Raw genomic sequence first — 21,531 nt, forward strand, 5'->3', positions numbered from 1 at the left:
GATACATAACACATATGTGATTTGCCCAGTCAACACAAGATCGCCTCTTCAAAGGAGGCTTCCGAGCCTCTTGAAAGGAGGTTTCCGAGCCTCTTGAAAGGAGGCTTCCAAGCTTCTTCAAAGGAGGCTTCCAAGCCTCTTCAAAGGAGGCTTCCGAGCCTTTTGAAAGAAGGCTTTCGAGCCTCTTGAAAGGAGGCTTCCGAGCCCCTTGAAAGGAGGCTGCCGAGCCTCTTGAAAGGAGGCTTCCGAGGCCCTTGAAAGGAGGCTGCCGAGCCTCTTGAAAGGAGGCTTCCGAGCCTCTTGGAAGGAGGCTTCCGAGCCTCTTGGAAGGAGGCTTCCGAGCCTCTTGGAAGGAGGCTTCCGAGCCTCTTGGAAGGAGGCTTCCGAGCCTCTTGGAAGAAGGCTTCCGAGCCTCTTGGAAGAAGGCTCTGAGCCTCTTGGAAGGAGGCTTCCAGGCCTCTTGGAGGAGGCTTCTGAGCCTCTTGGAAGGAGGCTTCTGAGGCCCTCTTGGAAGGAGGCTTCCGAGCGTCTTGGAAGGAGGCTTGAGCCTCTTGGAAGGAGGCTTCCAGGCCTCTTGGAAGGAGGCCTGAGCCTCTTGGAAGGAGGCTTCTGAGCCTCTTGGAAGGAGGCTCTGAGGCCTCTTGGAAGGAGGCTTCCTGAGCCTCTTGGAAGGAGGCTCTGAGCCTCTTGGAAGGAGGCTTGAGCCTCTTGGAAGGAGGCTTCCGGAGCCTCTTGGAGGAGGCTTGAGCCTCTTGGAAGGAGGCTTGAGCCTCTTGGAGGAGGCTTGAGCCTCTTGGAAGGAGGCTTCCGAGCCTCTTGGAAGGAGGCTTGAGCCTCTTGGAAGGAGGCTTGAGCCTCTTGGAAAGAGGCTTCCGAGCCTCTTGGAAGGAGGGCTGAACCTCTTGGAAGGAGGCTCAGAGGCCTCTTGGAAGGAGGCTTCCAGGCCTCTTGGAAGGAGGCTTCCGAGCCTCTTGGAAGGAGGCTGAGCCTCTTGGAAGGAGGCTGAGCCTCTTGGAAGGAGGCTTCCTGAGCCTCTTGGAAGGAGGCTTCGAGCCTCTTGGAAGGAGGCTTGAGCCTCTTGGAAGGAGGCCTGAGCCTCTTGGAAGGAGGCTTGAGCCTCTTGGAAGGAGGCTTCCGAGGCCTCTTGGAAGGAGGCTTCCGAGCCTCTTGGAAAGAGGCTCTGAGCCCTCTTGGAAGGAGGCTTCCGAGCCTCTTGAAAGGAGGCTTCCGAGCCTCTTGAAAGGAGGCTTCCGAGCCTCTTGAAAGGAGGCTTCCGAGCCTCTTGAAAGGAGGCTTCCGAGCCTCTTGAAAGGAGGCTTCCGAGCCGACTCTACGACACTACCCATAATTCCATTACCCATAATGCCATTACCCCGAAGGCCACTACCCCGAACGCCACAACCCCGAATGAGTCACTACCCCGAATGCCATTACCCCTAATGGGACACTACCCCGAATGAGCCAGTACCCCGAATTAGTCATTATTTCAAGTTTATACTTTATTTCAATGAAAAAAATGTTACTCAACAAAAGTTTATTCATAATTCATATGAATGAACAATAATTGGAACTGAAATTGTTTCAATGCACTATGGAACTAAGTATTCTTACTCCGTACGATCCCGTTCCACTTCGTATGGCACTCTTCAAGATTCCGGAATGGCAGGGGGAGATTATGCAGCACGTTTTCATGCACAATGCAGAGAGTTGAGGTAGGAGGTTGAGGGTTCGAGTCCCTCCAAGACACGTGGATTCTTTTTCGCAAATTTCATATCAATTTGTCCATTTCGAAACATATGCTGTGCATATGCACAGCCAAGATATTTAACAAAAAAATGGTTTTCGTACGGCCGAGTTGCTGAATAATATGCAATTAATTACAGAGAGTTGAAGGCAACTGCGGTCCACGTCAGCATGGCTACTAGGGCAACAAGGTAGAAGTTGTTCCTTGATCGCTGTAGTAAAAGCAACGGATTCTGGTTGAAGCGTGGTCAAAATCTCAGAATCGACGAGGGGGTGAATGGGTGAGTAAGAGTGAGTGAGTGATTAAGTTAGTGAATAAGAGTTAGTGAGCGAATAAAAGCTAGTGAGCGAGCGAGTAAGAGTAATCGAGTAAGAGTGAGTGAGTAAGAGTGAGCGAGAAAGAGAAAGCGAATGATTGAGAGTAAATGAGTGAGTAAAAGTGGATGAGTGAGTAAGAGTAGTTAAGTAAGTAAGAGTGGGTGAATGAATGAGAGTGGGTGAATGAGTAATAATTAGTGAGACAGAGGAAGTGAGTGAGTAAGGGGGTTTGTGTATGAGAGTGAGAGAAAGGGAGATCTTGTTTGTCTTCGGGAAGTTGCGTTGACTTAAAGAAGGCATCATCTCGTTTCGCCTTCTATCGATCAGACGTTACTTTTAAAAAGGCAGTATTTCTTCTGTGTGCCTTATCGAGGTATAAGCACGTTCATTAAAAGGAGGTATTATCTTCTCTGTCTGTCTTAAACCGGGCAAACCCGTCCATTTAAAGAAGACATCCTCTCCTCTGTCTGCCTCATACCGGGCAAACGCGTCTATTTAAAGAAGGCATCATCTCCTCTGTCTGTATTATACCGGGCGAATGTGTCCATTTAAAGAAGGCGTCATCTCCTCTCTCTGCCTTATACCGGGCAAACGCGTCCATTTAAAGAAGGCATCATCTCCTCTGTCTGCCTTATACCGGGCAAACGCGTCCATTTAAGGAAGGCATCATCTCCTCTGTCTGTATTATACCGGGCGAATGCGTCCATTTAAAGAAGGTGTCATCTCCTCTCTCTGCCTTATACCGGGCAAACGCGTCCATTTAAAGAAGGCATCATCTCCTCTGTCTGCCTTATACCGGGCAAACGCGTCCATTTAAGGAAGGCATCATCTCCTCTGTCTGCCTTATACCGGGCAAACTCGTTCATTTAAACAAGGCATCATGTCCTCTGTTTACTTTATACCGGTAAAACGTGTTCTGTTGGAAAAAAAAGGATCTCTTACTCCATTTCGTAGAATAGTACTTTTCTAGGCCATAATGACAGGAATGACAATTAAAGCTAATTAGAAGAAAAACCAAACCTGTTGGTTAAAAACTGTTGCGATTCATCGATATATGTTGGTGTTAAACATAATAATAGAATACTACAGATTCTAAATGTTTTCGGGGTAATTGCCTTTCGGGGTAATGGATTTCGGGGTAGTGTCCCATTCGGGGTGATGGCTTTCGGGGTACTGTCCCATTCGGGGTAGTGGCCTTCGGGGTAATGGCATTCGGGGTACTGGCATTCGGGGTAGTGGGGTGGAGCCTTCCGAGCCTCTTGGAAGGAGGCTTCCGAGCCTCTTGGAAGGAGGCTTCCGAGCCTCTTGGAAGGAGGCTTCCGAGCCTCTTGGAAGGAGGCTTCCGAGCCTCTTGAAAGGAGGCTTCCGAACCTCTTGAAAGGAGGCTGAGGCCTCTTGAAAGGAGGCTTCCAGGCCTCTTGAAAGGAGGCTTCCGAGGCCTCTTGAAAGGAGGCTCTGAGCCTCTTGAAAGGAGGCTTGAGCCTCTTGAAAGGAGGCCTGGAGCCTTTTGAAAGGAGGCTTCGAGCCTTTTGAAGGAGGCTTCCGAGCCTCTTGAAGGGAGGCTTGAGGCCCTCTTAAAGGGAGGCTTCGAGCCTCTTGGAAGGAGGCTTGAGCCTCTTGAAAGGAGGCTTGAGGCCTCTTGAAAGGAGGCTTCCAGGCCTCTTGGAAGGAGGCTCTGAGCCTCTTGAAGGAGGCATCTGAGGCCTCTTGAAAGGAGGCTTCCAGGCCACTTGAAAGGAGGCATCCGAGCCTCTTGAAAGGAGGCTTCCGAGCCTCTTGAAGGGAGGCTTCCGAGCCTCTTGAAAGGAGGCTTCCGAGCCACTTGAAAGGAGGCTTCCGAGCCACTTGAAAGGAGGCTTCCGAACCTCTTGAAAGGAGGCTTCTGAACCAGGGGTGGGTACATGTACATCAGGTTGAGAACTAGATGCAAAATTAGAAGCGATATAGGAACATCCCATACATCATGTGCGTATATCGCCTCTACTTTAGCATTCTATGTTTCATCATATACGATTTATTGTTGACTGAGTGATCAACTACTAAAATGATGCAATATCAGCGAAACCGCAACTTTTCCAGCCGAATGGGTGCAGGGCGTTTTGGTGAAGGTCCTAAAAAAAGGGCTTCTGGTTTTGTGCGACAATTGGCGGGGCATCATGTTACTGTGCATTGTTCTTAATGCTCTGTGCAAAGTTATTCTAAATCGGATACAGCAAAAAATAGACACGACTCTTCGACGGCAGCAGGCACAAGGCCCAGGAAGATCATGTGTGGACCATATTGTCAAGCTTCGTATCATCCCGGAGCAAGTCAATGAATTTCAAGAGTCCCTCTATCTGGTATTCATTGACTGCGATAAAACTTTCGATCGTCTGAACCACGAAAATCTGTGGGGCACCCTTAGACGCAAGGAAGTTCCGGACAAAATCGTCGGCCTCATCGAAGCTCAGTACGAAGCTTGTACGTGTAGACTCCTGCATAACGGAGCTTTGTCTGATCCCATACGGGTAATCGATGGAGTGAGGTGAGTATGTATTCCTCGATGTATTCTATCTCCGCACCTGTTATCGACGAGATCATATTCATGATGAGTGCGATTGACCATGTATCAACTCGGGGGCTGCTCTGGCAGCCTATTACTATGGACTATGGAGAATCTAAACAACTTCGATTTGGTTGATGATATTGCTCTACAGCGGACACTAAATCTGCAAGCAAGCGCTGGATTGGAATCCGACAGGACATCGCAGCGGAAACTCTTACACTAACAATTTGTTAAACACCTTGCTTGAAAATATGAATTGCAAAGACTAAGTACGAAAGACTACAGATTAACAAATCAGTTGACTGAAACCTAGACTAAAACGAAACCAGAAAAACGACTTTCAATCGAAGCATGCTCATATTATGACTGAGAAAACATTTTTGAATCGGAAGTGTAATGAAGTGCAAATTACGTCATATATGACCCCATTCCAAAGATCACATTACGTTTGACCGATATGATTTTTTGCCACACATCCTTCTACGACCTGATCGACAAATCTAGACCAACATTTAAAAAGGGCGTAACAGCCAAAATTTATTCCTTCTGATTCCTTGTCCAAATATATAGCTGTATATGTAGACGAAAAATCAGAAAGAATAAATTTTGGCTGTTACGCCCTTTTCAAATGTTGGTCTAGAAATAATAATTATCGTTAGAGTTGACATCGCGCAGCAGCGCCTACTCGCACCGCACTGCTATTAGTGCATAGTGACTTCCGCTAGGAAGCTTGATCTCAGTAGGAACTGAGATCGAACGGGAAGTGCCATGCGACGAGATTGGATCTCACGGTTTTTACTCGTAGAATAAGCATAAGACGATTGGGTTCTCAACTGCAATCGTCAACGATTGCAGTTCCTTCCATGACATGGGTCGTATTTCTTCGAAGGAAAAAAAAAGTTTGCAAGTAGTTAATGGTTGAAGGCTATACTTTGAATGTAAACCTGATTCGCTGATGCGTTCAATCATTGCCTGTCTTAGCATATTGATGCGGTGGCATTTAACTTACTGCAGTCGAAAGCTTCCTACAAACATCCTATGTGAAGCAGTCTTTTAATAAACATGCTCGTTGGGATCCCCATTATTCAGGTTAAGGTTATGTGAAACGAATTTCAATTGTTGATGTTGTTCGAATATAACCGAAAATCAAAACCGTTTCGAGTATCATGATTAGGTAATTAAACTGCTTCCTGTTCATCCTATACCTAAAGTCCTCATAGTAAATATATATTCGCTGTAAGAATATGGAAAATATTCGTTCTGTTGTGTTTTTTCCCTTTCTTGTACACTAAGTGTACGTGAAAGCTATACGATTACTCCAAAACTGATCTATTCATAGAAGGCCCGGAGACTCATAGAGTTATTTACCAATCGACTCAGCTCAACCAATTGGGGTGACGTCTTTGTATTTGAGCATGTATAAAAAATGTGGGGGATTGCGGTTTTTCGGTATTGAACGTTTACCTTGTTTGGTCATTGCGTTTAGGAATTATTGACAAAGCATTCTATTTTCTCCAAATTAGAGTAAAAAATTTACAATGGATTTTTTTTTCAAAATGCTGCAATTACAATTACTCTAACGCTGCAATTCATTGTAATGGATGCAATTATTTGTGAATTGATGGAAATAATGGGATGTATCTCCCTGAATTACTATTTTGACATTACATTTTATATAACTCGAGAAAAGCATTAATACCATAGGTGGATTCATCTGTGTATTTTTTATCATGCGAAAAACCATCATCTCAAGTGCAGTGCAAATCCTATACTTTAAACTTGCTACATCATTTATTCATGATCATTAAATGCCAAGCGTAGAGTCTTCGAATAGGAACTTTGAAATCGCTCATAAGATGCTAGAAGATTATTCCAAATGCAGATGTCACCAACCAGACTATAAATAATAAGATGGATCAGCGATAAAAATTGTGGATTTGTATCCGTCATATATGTGAATAAAAATTCGAATAACAGCTGGTGATAAAATATATAATTTGTATAACGTTTTCGATTGATCGATTACTGTATTCAGCATTGGTTGAGAAAGGCTCGGAGACCCATTGTTATATACCAATCCACCCAGTTTGACGAACTGAGCAAAAATCTGTCTGTCCGTGTGTATGAGATAAGGAAACATTAGCTAACTTTTTATATAATAATGCATTCGACAGGGGACAAAGCCTAGTTGATCTCATTTGATAACGACCGGCCTTTCGTTAATTTTTTTTGTTTAGAAAATTATTTTGAGCTTTTTAGTGGAACAGATACGTATTTCCACCTCAACAGTAAGGCCGTCTTCAGTGTCATGCTTGTCGATGTTGACGTTGACTCCTGCTTTAATCATTTCATTTATTTGGTAGGCTCAGTCGTGTGTCACACTTTGCGGAGCCATATAATCTTATCATTAAATGTTAGTTTTCATGGTGACTCAAGGTTAGAAATTACTGTATACAGGACGGCCGAGAAATGGATTTAGGTTTAGGTTGCTTTAGCTGCTCATCCCGGGTATTTAACGTCCTATGTAAGGACATAGCGAATCGTGAAATATGGTTTTAATGAAATAAGAGTCATAAATCAAGATCTAAGAAAAGTTTTATGGGAAAAAAGGGACGTTGCATTCCGACTGAAGAATGGGTAATTGATAAGGTATCATACGAAATCGGCAATGGATTGAAATTAATCGAATGACCTAACAATACGTAACAATGATTTTTCACCAATTTTTAGATTTTATAACCTATTTTAATTTCACTATCATTGTTAAATGGATTTACTTGGGTTTTTGTTTCTAAAAATAAGTTATAGGATGTGGAACGAAACTGTTCTGGCTCATGGCAAATAAGAGCAGATCAAGAGTTTTGCTTCAAGAATCTCAATTGGATAAGTGAGTATATCCGCCATAGCCCACCATCCCTAAAAGAACATACCACCAACCTACAATACATTTTGCAAGTAAACGGCAAAAACAAATAGCTGCAAACGTAAACAATTCTCAATACGTGCCTGCCTTATTGGAACCAAACAGCTCTTCACGTAATAACGAATAACAATAATCATCGTGAGTTTCAAATTGCACACACCCATTAAGTGCTCAGCTGTTTCACACGTCTGAGTTACTGCACTATGAGCTCTGCCAACTGCTTCTTTACTTGTGCACACTTGAAACAGAAACTGCTCGAAAACTTCAATAGCCAACTGTAAAAAAATACAAAAGTCGCGTTTCATTTGTACATAGTCGAAGGAGCATAAATGGAAAAGGTCGCTGTAACATGTTTCGTACTATAATTGGCTGCAGGGCTGATGTGGAATGTTAACATTTTCGAAATTCGCGATCATTCTGTGAAGCTAGACAACGTTTACTCATATGAATTCATAACATCTCAAATAGAATGTATTTAGTGCTCCGACAGGGTCTCCGGTAGCCTTGCCAATCCGGAGATAGCGAGTTCGAATCTCGGTCCGGTCTAAGATGTTTTCGGTGGGATACATTCTCGACTCCCTGGGCATAGTGTGTCCATTGTACTTGCCACACAAGATACATAAGTTTAACTCATGCAATGGATGGCGGGCACAGAAAAGCTTTCAAGAAGAAGAAGTAGTGCTCCGACAATTCGGATTTTGGGTATGTACAACATGGGATCAAACCGGCAGATCAACAGAATGTCTATTGAATACATATCGGTTTGACCTAATATCAATTAAAGGGTTCATCATGTCGAAATGTACATTGAGAGAAGTCACTGCTTCAATTAATGATTTCTGCGACTAGGCAAGTGAACCTCAATTGAACATTATACAACAGCCCTGCAGCCATATGCTGGCAAATAGTCTCTCCGCGTTACGCGAACAATTATACCAATTGCGGCAAATATCAACCGTTAGTTTAGCTGTCGCTGTAACTCTTATCTTCCGTAGAACCGAACAAAACTTGGCATTATAGAATTCACACCGCCCCGGGGTAGAGCCCTGCATAATATTCGCCAAGTGTGCAGCGCAGTTCATGATGCATAAGTGTTTCCGCTAGGAAGCTTGTGCTCAGTATAGGAACTAGCATCGAATGGGAAATAGCCTTTGAAACCCATCTGGCACCTAACTACATAAGACAATGAGTCAAGCTTCATGGAAGGGAGAGAGTTTCCAATCATGCAGGTCAATGATTGAAGGCCAAGCCGTACTTTGAATGTAAACCTGATTCGCCAAAGCAAATTGCTTGTCGTACCTTTGAGCGATGCGGTTGGTATACCAACCTATTAGTGTGGCGTTTTACTTATAGCCAATCGAAGCTTTCCAGCATAATCCAACAAAAAAGCAATCTTCGTGATTCAATAAACGTGCCTGTTTGGAATGGTTACTAATGCTTCAGTATGAGATGATTTTGGATTGTTGTTGTTGTTCCAATACAATTGAAAGTTAAATCTGATCAGGTAAATGCTTCCTGTTTATCGTTAACAAAGTTCTTCCTCTATTCTTAATATATTCACAACTTGTATCTGATTGTACCTATTTAATGTTTGTAAGCGATTTTTTTTCTTTTCGTGAATGATTACCAACAGTCTCAAGTTTGTCTAGACTCTAGAGATAACAGGCGTGGGATTTTGAAACGTTGACCAGTCATAAAATTGGATCTTTTAAGGACAAGGCTAAATTAGTACCTCAAGAAATGTCTACGACTTCATGAAAACTAAAACAAAAAATAAGATTGGAGAATCAAATTCTTACTCTAGATCTAGAAAACACATTTGGATAGTGTCTTCGGTAACTATATAACCATACTTGAAATGATTTGAGTCAATGATGCGAAACAAGTTTGCAAAGGAGCAATTAAATGCGAGGATGTGAATCTGTGAATCTTTTAAAAAAAAGTTTGCTTTTGAGAACCATTACCAATAGAAGATGCTCTTCAAAGACTAATTTTATCTCAAGTGTGTCGAATGGACTAACGTTAGTTTTTTTAACGAATTGTCCAACTGGGACATTCAAAGAACCCGGTGTAGGTATGTGGTGAAATATTTGTTTTGGATGGAGCGTAATGAAAAACTAATCGACTTTAATTCGCCTGCTAAGAAATATATTTAATTTACTTATACCGATGATCGTCGTACACTTCGGTTCTTGGGCCGCCAAATGCCAGTTTCTCTGCATACCGGCAGCACACACACCCACATCTTCCTCGATTGCTCACAGCCAACGAGTGAGGGGTTGACCCCGACGCCCTCTTCCAGGTTCCCTGCTAAACATCACTTTTGCTGCTCTCTCTTCGAACATATGTATTACATGTCCAGCCCACTGTTATCTGCCATATTTTTGCCGATGTTTGCACTTGTGTACACTTGGTACAACTCGTGATTCATGCACACATGTAACAAGTATTTTAAGATATATGAATTAGTCGACAACCTTAACTCGCATCCCATCCATATTCACTTCTGGACCAACACCGTTCGGACAGCCGCCCCATTTTCTGCCAGCTACCAGGTACTTAGTTTTGACAGAGTTTATGATCAACCAACAACAATCAACCCCGAAAATGTAAACTAATTAATATAGGTAAAAACGGTACCTTACTTAGAATGAAAATAAATGAAATAGAACTAACACGCTTTGCGGTAAGTGCAGACATTCGACTAAAACAGCTCTAAAAGACGGCTGCACAAAATTCGTCAGATTTTCCAATTCGAGATACATAATTCAAAATTAGGTGTGTATGAGCTGGTAGCCACTAACCTACCGTACACGTTACCAGAAAGTGATAAAATATCTTTCGGAAATAAAACAGGTCACTGATAAGAATTGCACAGTCATGGTCTTCCGACTACTAGATGGGAATATACTGCAGTGTTAAACAACAGGTGGTGATAAGATTTTTTATTAATTAGGAAGTGGCGTTTCAATTTATCAGTTTTGAATTGGCTTATTATCAGCAAATCCAGTTTGAGTTCTGCAATATTTACCTGCTCTATAGACAAAAGGTATTGCTATTGTGTCATTTGTCATAAAAATAATGGATCGTTACGTTTGAGGTGTGACATTTGCTATCGAATTTGTGATAGTATATTTATTTATAGTTGGAATTAAAAGCCACTAGCAATAAAATTATAAAACGAGTAATAAATAATACTACCCATGCTCGTATAGTAAAAGCCAATAAAAATTAAGCGAATTGGACTTACTACGGTTTAACTGTTGTAACACAGAGAAACAGACGTCTCACTCAACATATGTTCCATCGTACACCTTTTTAACGGTTTATTTAACTTTTTGTTAAATCGACCACCGATGGCGCTTTCATCGATTTTGCTTGTGTTTGACGTTTGCACACTACCACCATCTGGTTGCCGCTTAACCACACATCGGGATTTTAGCATTGGGCGACAATGTTTTCGTGACGATGATTTTGATTGCATTTTGTTCTAAGTGAGACGTCTGTTTCTCTGTGGTTGTAACATCGATACTTTGCACTTTTAACCCTCGTGTGTTAATGAGTGTTAATGAGCTAAAATGCTTTAATATACGGTAATTTGCCTTAAATCAGGCTATCCGCTTGCTAAAATGACTTTTGGGTCAGCTGTGAAATTATGGGCTTCCACTAAGCTTGTAGCCCATCTAGTGGAAGGCTTTCGTTTGTTTTGGGCCAATTGAAATTCAGAGCTGTAAACTATTAGAAAACCTATTTTTTACTGTATGATAATGTTTCCGCGACGGTGATTTTGATTGCATTTTGTTCTAAGTGAGACGTCTATTTCTCTGTGATATAGGCCTTGAACAGACAATTATTTAAGCTCGTTTAGTGGAATGTCTTCACTTGTCGTAAGACGAGTTGTTGTTATTCCATTTGATTCCATCACTATGCAATCTTTACAGATACGTATTTTGTCCTCAGCAATACTGCCGTCTTCAGTGTCTCGTACTTGACTCAACTTGTCGACATCTTGCCAGGTAGTTTGTTATGTTTCTAGAGATTCTCATTTGTTGCTAAGTCAATTTCCTGAAGCAATTTCAATAAGCAAGCCCCTTAAGCAATTTCGATATTTTCACCAATATAAACAAGAGTATCGAACCATTTCAACGAAACGATGAAAAATTTACAAAACTAGCTACATTTCACAATGATCTCCAATTCAAAACAACAAGGTTTTAATTTGTCATAAGACGAGCTTGTACTATTCCATTTAATTCCGCTACTTTATTGTATCTTTGACATACCTCAACAGTAAGGCCGTTTTTAGTGCCTCGTACTTGACTCGACTGGACTCAAGTACGAGACACTGAAGACAGCCTTTCTGTTGAGGTCGAAATACGTATCTGTCAAAGGTGCAATAAAGTAGTGGAATAAAATGGAATAGTACAAGCTCGTCTTATGACAAGTAAATACTTACTTGACAAGTAAATATATTCCACTAAAAGGTTAAAATAATTTTCGTATCAAAAAGGTTTTTATGATTTTCTAACGCATTTAACTCTTTCCTTCCCATGGAATAGTTGTAGAGCTCCATCAAATTTTGCACCTTCCAACATTCATCGAATTATTTCAACGAAATCTATTTTGTATAAAAATAGTTAAACTATTGAAAACAATCAAGTAACTATTTTTATCATAGGTGATTCCTTCCTATTGAAATCTTTGAAAAAAGTCGTGGGAAAGAGAGGGTTAAAATAAGTTTATAAAATGGGCCTAGAGCGAAACGCCAGAATGATGTTTTTTTTTTGACTTAATGCATTGAAAGACAATCTTACGGGTGAGGTGAATAATTCGCAAATCGTTCAATTTAAGCGAAAATGAATGGATTTTGCTCAATTTTTCCCTTTCCCTAATATTAGATCAAAAAAGACCATTTTGCCCCCTGGGTGCGATATGCACTGTTTTTTCTTACTTCAATTGGAGAAAGAATTGCTGCATTAAACCAATATTAAAAGCTAACCATATGCAAGGGTTTCACGAATTTGACTGGACATGTTGGGTTTCTTTTGGTTTGTTATCCGACGTAGTTGATCTGGTAGACCAATTGATCTGAACTCCTTCTACAGTTTGTAGAACCTAGAACTTGGGCAAAATTTAAAGCATACATTATTCGGATGGGCTCAAGGGTCAATTGTAAAGTTGTTTTTTCTCAAAGCTGTAAGTTTTGCTCACATTGAATTACGTTGAGTTATCGAAATTTTCTAAATTTCTCATGACAGTCTTTATACATGCCGATCTAGCAAAAAATAAGCTACCCCATAAACATAACCAACTAGCTAGCTATATTAAACTAGATGAGATGAGAAAGATAATCTTAAAATAATTGTTTAAATCGTTTAGAAGACAACCGAGAACCAACTTTTTGAACTTAGTTCGAAATTCTCATTATTTTCTGATGTTATTCATTCGTACTTCCCAACATGTAATTAGATTTAGGTTTTCCTAAATACAATTGGTCATACAAATGCTAGCATTCTTGTAATTATTTAACTAACAGATCGGTTGGATTTTTTCTAGTTTAGTTTAATATTAACAAGAAGCACCAATGCAGAAATGCACCTTGCGTCTCCATATTAAACCTGTACTACTTGTCGGGATCTCATGTTCAAGATCTATTCATTAGCTATCGAATGAGCTCTGAAGATCGCAAATCGGGCCACAAGAGAAGACCACAGAAATATGTGCAGAAAAACTTTGTTATATTTTTTTATGGGGTGAACCTAAATTTATGACCGTACATACAACTGTATACCAGTTGAGCTATATCCAAGTCTTAGGGCGATTACTCATTAATATCGGGGTCTCCAGTAAGCCTTGTTAGCTTAGGATGGCGAGTTTGATTCTCAGTGCGGTATATGATGTTTTGCAACACATAATACATACTCATGCAATGGTGGGCATTAGAGTGATTCAAATTTTGACTTTTTTGCTCCCCGATGCTTAAACGATTGCATCGGCCATTTTGATAATCCTCCTAAATTTTTAGCAAATTTGGATGTAATTTGCTTGTGCACACTTAATTTGAAGTTTGCATGGAAATTCATGTGAAAATCGATCCTTGTGTGAAAGATCGTTCCATGAGGTTGTCCATAAACTATTAAATGGTAATCAACACGTTGACTACATAGAATACTTCCTAAGCTGAAAGGCAGTTGTTGTTGCAAAGCGATTTATCGTTTTTTTTTTTTTTTCCTCGGGTGAAGATTACTGCGTCCAGATTTTAGGACTATTGTGATATACCCTTTTGCTGTGAAATACGCAAGTTATCTCAGTAACATGTTTGTCACTGAGATACCTTGGTATCGACTGAACTCAAGACCATCTATTATTGATGAATAGAGATCCTGAGTTACAGTATGTGACTCCCCCATTCTGGCGAGACTAGCTTTATGAAGCCAACCACGTCCTTGGGGGATAAGATCCATATGTCAGCAGGCCCTAAAAGGGCTTGCTGAGAACTTGAACCTACGTTGAGTGAGTGCACTGCAATAGCAGAGGATGTGTTCTGATGTTTCTCTCTCCTCGTCACAGAAGCGGCAATTTGAGGTTTGGATTGCTCCGATCTTTTGTAGATGGTATCTGCAGGGGCAGTGTCCAGTTATTAGACCGGTGAAGATGTTGAGATCCCTTTTGTTGAGACCTAATAGTTGTTGGGTTTTCTTGGGGTTAATCGTTACGAGCCTTTTGGATTGGCTCGTATGGGAAAGTGCATTCCAGTTTGATGTGATTTGACTGACCATATATTTGTTCAGTTCCATTTTACAGAGCAGTCTGAGATCCCGCAGAAGGGCTCAGGGCCAATGAACCTTTCATTAGATCCATTCCTGGCTAGCTCATCAGCAATCTCGTTTCCCTCTAGACCCGTATGTCCTGGGATCCAATATAGGTAGACTCGATTGCGTATGGATAAGTATGGAAAGCCAGAATGCATTCCCACACTAGCTTTGAGTTACAAGTGTAGTTATTAAGCGACTTAAGTGCCGCTTGGCTGTCAGAGAAAATACATATTTTTGCAAATCTATACTTTCTCCTCAGGCATAATAACACGCATTCTAATATTGCATATATTTCCGCCTGAAATACTGTGGGCCACTGTCCTAAGTGGACAGAAATTTTTGTTGTGGGGCCATAGATTCCGGATCCTGTCAGATTATTCATTTTCGAATCATCTGTGAAGAAATTTATAGAGCCTGTTGGAACGCTGGGTCCACCTCCTTCCCACTCCTGGCGGGAAGGAATGAACACATCGTAAGGAAAGTCATAATTGACTACCGTTTCCATCCAGTCACTACAAATTCCTATTGCGGGATTTATGGCAAATTCATTTAATATGCTGAGGTGACCCGTAAGGTCTCCCGACAGCAGTGTTTTTGTTCTCTTTAACCTTAGAGCACTTTTTTCCGCTTCCAGCTTTATGAATTGATCTAACCGGGGCAGGTGAAGCATTGCGTCTAGGGCCAAAGTGGGTGTACTACGAACTGCACCAGTGATGGCTATGCAAGCGGTGCGTTGGATTTTGTTGAGCTTAGCCCTTGCAGCAGCCTCATTAGTTTTAGGCCACCAGACAAGGGAAGCGTAAGTTGTCCTGGGACGGACAATGGTTTTATATATCCACATGATCATACTTGGTTTTAGGCCCCATCTTTTACCAAGGGTTTTTGAACAAACCCAAAGTGTATTGAGACCTTTCTGCACAACTGATTGGAGATGAGAGTTCCAATTAAGCATTGCGTCGAGTATGACACCTAGATATTTTACTTCACTTGAATAAACTAATTGTGTTTGATTCAATAAAGGGGGTTTCAGTTGTACCTTTCTCCGTTTGGTGAAAGGTATAATGGAAGTTTTTGTAGGATTTATGCCTAGTTGATACTTTTGACACCAGGAAAAAGTGTGATTTAGGGCAGATTGCATTCTTTCCACGATAACACTTTCGAATTTGCCTCGTACAATAATGACAACGTCATCAGCATATCCAACCACTTCGAAACCTCTTCTCTCTAAGCTGTCTAGAAGCTCATCCACCACCAGTGACCACAACAAAGGAGAAAGCACTCCGCCTTACGGACACCCCCTTGTTGCTTTAACAGTGATGTATGAACCGCTAAGCTCAGAGGAGATTTTCCGATTAGCTAGCATAGCATGTACCCAGGTAACAATGCATGGGTTAAATTTTCTCCTCAACATTGCTGACCCTATAGACGAATAAGAATTATCGAATGCGCCCTCAATATCAAGAAATGCTACAAGAGCAATTTCTTTTCCATCAAGTGTTTTTTCGATTTTTTGAACTACCGTATGTAGTGCCGAGATCGTAGATTTTCCACTTTGATAAGCGAATTGGTTTTTTGTCGAAGGCATTGCTTTCATAAATTTGTGATTTATGTACTCGCATAGTACCTTTTCCATAATTTTGAGCATTACAGAGGATAAACTTATCGGCCTGAATGCTTTGGGGTTGGTTTTATCACTCTTGCCTGCCTTCGGAATGAAGACAGCCCGGATTTGACGCCAATCGTTAGGTATGTGCCCCAAAATCAGACTCGCCTTAAAAATCTCAACCAAGGGTGGAACCAGTGTTTTCTCCTCTTTTTGGATCAACGCTGGGAATATTCCATCCATGCCAGGAGACTTAAATGGCTCGAAAGATCTCACAGCCCTCTCAACCCTGGCCCGAGTGAAAGCTTCCTTTGCAACCTTTATTGCGTCTTTTTTAGATCCAGAAACCCATGATTGGATCTCTTGTGGATCTGAGACAGCAATTCCAGTGCCTTGGTCGTCGATGCTCGACTCAGGGATTGAATCAGGGAAGTGGATCTTTAACAATTTGCTCAGTGTATCGCTAGGCTCTACAGTGAGCGAACCATCCGTCTTTCGGAGGCTACCCACACCATTGAAGTGGTCTTTTGAAAGAGTTTTTTGGAGTCTGGCCACTACGGGTGTACACAGATAGAAAAATCCACTGAAATTTACGCTAAAAATCATGCACATAAATGGAACGCCATTATTAGCGTAATTCCACACGGGATATTGCCTAAATGTATACAATTTTTGACGTGAATCGTCAATATTGAATACAAGTTGTAAGCAATCTTGTTAGCAAGAGGACCATTTCAGCGTATAATGGCGTAAATTTCCGCATGTCAGGTTTTACGCGCTGTTTATTTTTCATTATTTTTTTCTGTGTATTCTCTATGCTTTCACACATTAGAATCCACGATTTCCGTTTGGCTGACCTTATTTCTTTGTTGTAGTTCGCTTAGCACGGTTGAACTCCCTACGCGCAGTTTTCCTAAGCTTCTCAAGAGTTTTATTCCACCATGGAACGTCTCTACTCGAACTAGTTGATTTAGTTGGACAGCTCTCTTGGTAGGCGTTAAGGATTTTGTTTTTAATGGATTTGGACGCATCTTCCAATTGTGTTATGGACTTGATGTGATTTTCTATGATGTACTCTTCGGATCGTAGGATAGCTGAGTAGGATTCCCAATCAGTTTTCTTAGGATCTTTAAACGTTTTTTCCATCGTTAGACCCCCTTTCCATTTGAAGATGATGTGTTTATGGTCTGACATTGATATTTCTTCAGAAACATGCCAGTTTTTTATTTTATCAGAGATAGACCGACTACATAGAGTCAAGTCCAAAACTTCCTGACGAATGGAGTTTTCAAACGTGGGCTTGTCACCAACATTACAAATGTCAATGTTCTTGGAAGAGAAACTGTGACGGGTTCTCACCTCTGGTGTTTATATTGGTTCTTCCCCGTACGGTGTGATGTGCATTGGCGTCGCACGCTATGACGAAGGGATGTTGTGTCGGTGGCTGTAGGCTACGAGCGCAGCTATTTCTGGAGGAGGATTTCGTCCACGTCACCTGGGAAGTATGCCGAGACCACCAAGATCTCTCTACTCCCTCTGGCGGAAGGTACCTCCATCCTGACCGCTACGATGTCCCTTTTTATGAATTCTGAAATTGGAAAGTATTTACAGTTGTTATGTAATAAAATAGCCGCTCTAGGAGAAAGCTGGCTGTCATCATATACCAACTTACATGAGTGTTGTGGAATACCTTGTATTCTAGATTTATTGACCCATGGCTCTTGAATGAGGGCCACGGTTAAATTCTCTTTAGTGAACCTCCGACAGAGCACACCCGTGGCGCTCTCAGCATGGTGGAGGTTCACTTGCAGAACTTTAGTCGCCATTTCCGGGGTTCCCGCTTTTTTCCGGACGACGACTGTCCGGCTTTGGATGTTGCGGATCATCAGGATTTATCGTTTGGAAGTCAAGCTACGAAGTAAACAATAATGTTCATTATTCATATTGATGTTATTCTTTTACATATTAAATTGAATTTCTTACGATTCATTATTTCCTTTATAACTTTTCGAGCAAGCATCAAAACGTTTCGCAACAAAGACGATATGCTACCTCGTTAAATTTCCTATGTTGTCAATGTAATCATATATGTTAAGAGCTTAATGGGAAGCGTTGGGAACGGTTTTCCACTAAAGTTACTGTTTTCATAGTGATTTTCATACAAACTTCAAACTGTTCGTGCTCACTCAAATTACTTCCAAATTAGTTAAAAATTTGGGAGGATCATTAAAATGGTAAATGCAATCGTTTAAGCATCGGCGAGCAAAAAAGTAAAAATTTGAATCACTCTAGTGGGCACAGAACAGCTATCATTTAATAACTGAGGAACTGCTGATAAAATTCTAAGTTGAAAAGCAGACCAACTTCCAGTTGGAATGTAGAGTCATAGAAGAAAAAGAAGAAGAAGAAGAAGTTTAATGATTTCTTTCCTTCAATTTAACGTGAGGCTTAAATAATTGGTATTTTCCTCTATTTTCGCTTCCACGAATTTTTTTTTCTGCTTTTACGTAGACACTCTTGATTGTTGCACCCCCTAGGGGTACGGCTCTAATTATAACTAAACATGCCAAATCATACAAAACAACCCAACGGCAACAAATACAAGATAACCACGCAATCTTGTTTTTTCCAAATTTTCGTAGGCTTGGAGATAAGTCTAGCACACGTCATCAGCATCAGACCATCGAACTCATTCTACAATTTTCTTCTTGAAAAACGTTTAATCACACCACCCATAGCAGTGCAACAATATGTCTACTGTTTTTAAAACTCATCGTCTAGCAAATATTGTTTTAAATAACTGAGGATTTCTGCAAGTCACACTGATTTACCGAAAATATGTTAACTCATTTGACGACTACCCATATGAGCACACAGAGGAGGAAATACAAAAAAAAAACATTCGACGCGCTCGCTGAGATTCTGGCATTGACCTAATTTTAGCACATGTTCACAGGCAGGCAGCCACTCTATACAGGCGCTATTCGATTTTGCTTCGGTTGGAATTTTGTAACTTAACTGTGTTTCATTTGAACACGTGTACATACAAACATCTAATGGCTTTTTCGAAATTTTATTTGATATGCATCTACCAAACTATATTTTCATTTACAAAAGAAAGAATTAAATCTAAATAAGAAATTTTTTGGATCTGTAGCAAAAATGGAATGGGTTCTGTATTACTTGGTATTTTTCCTCGTATGTGGGACACTTTGTTCGAATCATCATTTTATATTTCCGTAACTTTGCTAGCCAATATTTCGTACCTTGGTACCGTAATGCAAACTGAAATTTCCGAACCCGTCATCATTTTGTTGTTTTGTACGAAACATTTTCAATTATAAAAGTATTATAGTTATTGGTAGTTGTTCATATATTTAGCTTAAACATTATTAAAGTTCACCTGTCATAAGACGAGTTTTAAACAATCCCATTGAATTCCACCACTTAATTGTATCCTGACAGATACGTATTTCGACCTCAACAGTAAGGCCGTCTTCAGTGTCTTGTACTTGACTCGAATTAAGTGGTGGAATTCAATGGGATTGTTTAAAACTCGTCTTATGACAGGTGAAAACATTCCACTAAAAAGCTCAAAATAATTTTCTTATTATTAAAGTTATTATATTATAAGGTATTTAGGCTAAGATCCTTGTCTTTACTTTTTTTTCACAACGAGTGGTAGCATTTTTTTTTAATAATTGGATAATGTCAATGGGATTTTTTTATTTAAAAAATCTGACTTTCATATATTCTATACAGATACTGGAAACTGTGTAGAAGGATTTCTGCATCATCTGCAAACTACCTTATGCTCAATCACTACTACGTGTAATATAATTTTGCGAGAGAATGAATGTACATTTCATAAATACGTATTTGAAAAGATACAATCAAGTGGTGGAGTAGTATGGATAGTAAAAACCCGTAACAAGTGTTCGGAATATGAGTCTGTTCGGGATTTGAGTCAAAACGGTATCTGAATTTCCATTTTTTTTCAGTCAGTGAATTGAGCAGCACCCATTGTCTAATGAAATAATAAGCTTTAATGAAAATTTATCCGATCTAATAAAAATGTTTGAGCTTTCTCATAATACACCTACCAATGTCCAAAGTTTGGCAAACTAGGAAAACTCTGTTCAACGATTTGATTCGGATTCTTTCATGGATTATACTATTACACTGACCCCACAATCATGGGTCACACACTAATATAAATCATTTCCATTTAACCAACATGCAAATTGGAGTGACTAATGATTGTTACAAAGTGACCCATATATGTGGGGTCAGTGTATGCAATATTTACAGATTCAGTAAATTTCCTAGCATCTATTTATTAAAGTGACAGTTATTGGAAATAACGATGACTATGCAATTTGCTGCATCGTGTTTGAAACAATGTACGAGATAATGATTCGCTCCGCACAGGTTTTGTTTACGACTTGCAGTCTGTCACCATGCCACCCCACCAAGTCGGTGTCTTCAATACACATCTGAAACCGCAAAGATGATTACCCAACAACGAATTACGCGAGCACTGATCTTACTCAATTCTCATTATACTGCTCCATCGTTTATATATGTTTCCATCTTCGTTTGAGCAGTGATCTCCCCCATGCTGCATGGTAGCATATTTACTTACGTTCTAGTGAAACCAAAACAACAAGAAAGAATCAAAGACCTTGAGTATAATTTTAGTGTCGCATTGGCTTCACGGCGTATGGAAGATTTCAATCGGAACAGAGCATAACTCTTAAATGCTAATCAGCTGCCACGTGAGTGGATGAGATCAAATAATGAATTTGATCTTTACAAATTTAAATATGTGTTAATATATTGAAAAAATCCAAACATCCCAAACAATGCACTATGGTCCAGGATACAGATTTACGCAGAAAGATGCATTTTAAGCCGAAACTATATTTTTTTTAGAAAAAAAAACTGTTGTTCTACATAATTGTTCAAAATAGTAAGGCCATCATTATGGTGCTACCAAAAAATAGGGTGGCCCATCGTTAAAAAAAAATGAAAATATTTTTATTATTTCTCGGAATACTGACATCTTATATTCCACAAAGTTGTAGCGCAGTTATTCCTATAAATTTTGCTAAAAAAGCATTTTCTGTAGCTCTTAAGTTGGCTGATTTAGATCAATTTTACCTAATCGGATTAAGGTGCACCGCAAAAAAAACAGTATTTTTAATCTACTTTTTTGTTTTAGATTTCTCGAGAAAGTCGATTTTGGGTGAATTTTAGAGCTTTAAAAAATGCAACTTTTAGTGGGTCAATATGCTTTATATCTTTTTCCGATCAAAACTTATAATCGTTTCTCTGTCAAAATTACATTTTTTTCAATAGTTAATATCTCCGGTTATGGCAGACCAAAAAAAAATGTTTACACGGCATTTGAAAGAGCAATTCATATTCTTTATTATGTCAAAAAATTGGAGATATGTTATTTTTTTGTCTCAAGTTTTATTAATTTTACTGAAGTCATGTTTTTTCAAGTAAATTGATATAACTCGACAACGGAAGAAGATACAGAGGATGTTATTATAGCAAAACACGCGTTTTGAAAAGC

At 40.2% G+C, this 21,531-nt stretch overlaps 1 protein-coding gene across 2 annotated transcripts in view; it reads left to right on the forward strand.

Annotated features, from left to right (window-relative positions):
- LOC134213678 (UDP-glycosyltransferase UGT5-like) overlaps positions 1 to 21,531 on the forward strand; it is a 47,701-nt gene that overhangs the window by 2,608 nt on the left and 23,562 nt on the right. The gene's annotated exons all lie outside the window — the stretch shown is intronic.

The sequence above is a fragment of the Armigeres subalbatus genome, chromosome 2 (assembly GCF_024139115.2).
Source record: "Armigeres subalbatus isolate Guangzhou_Male chromosome 2, GZ_Asu_2, whole genome shotgun sequence".
Taxonomy (NCBI): Eukaryota; Metazoa; Arthropoda; class Insecta; order Diptera; family Culicidae; genus Armigeres; species Armigeres subalbatus.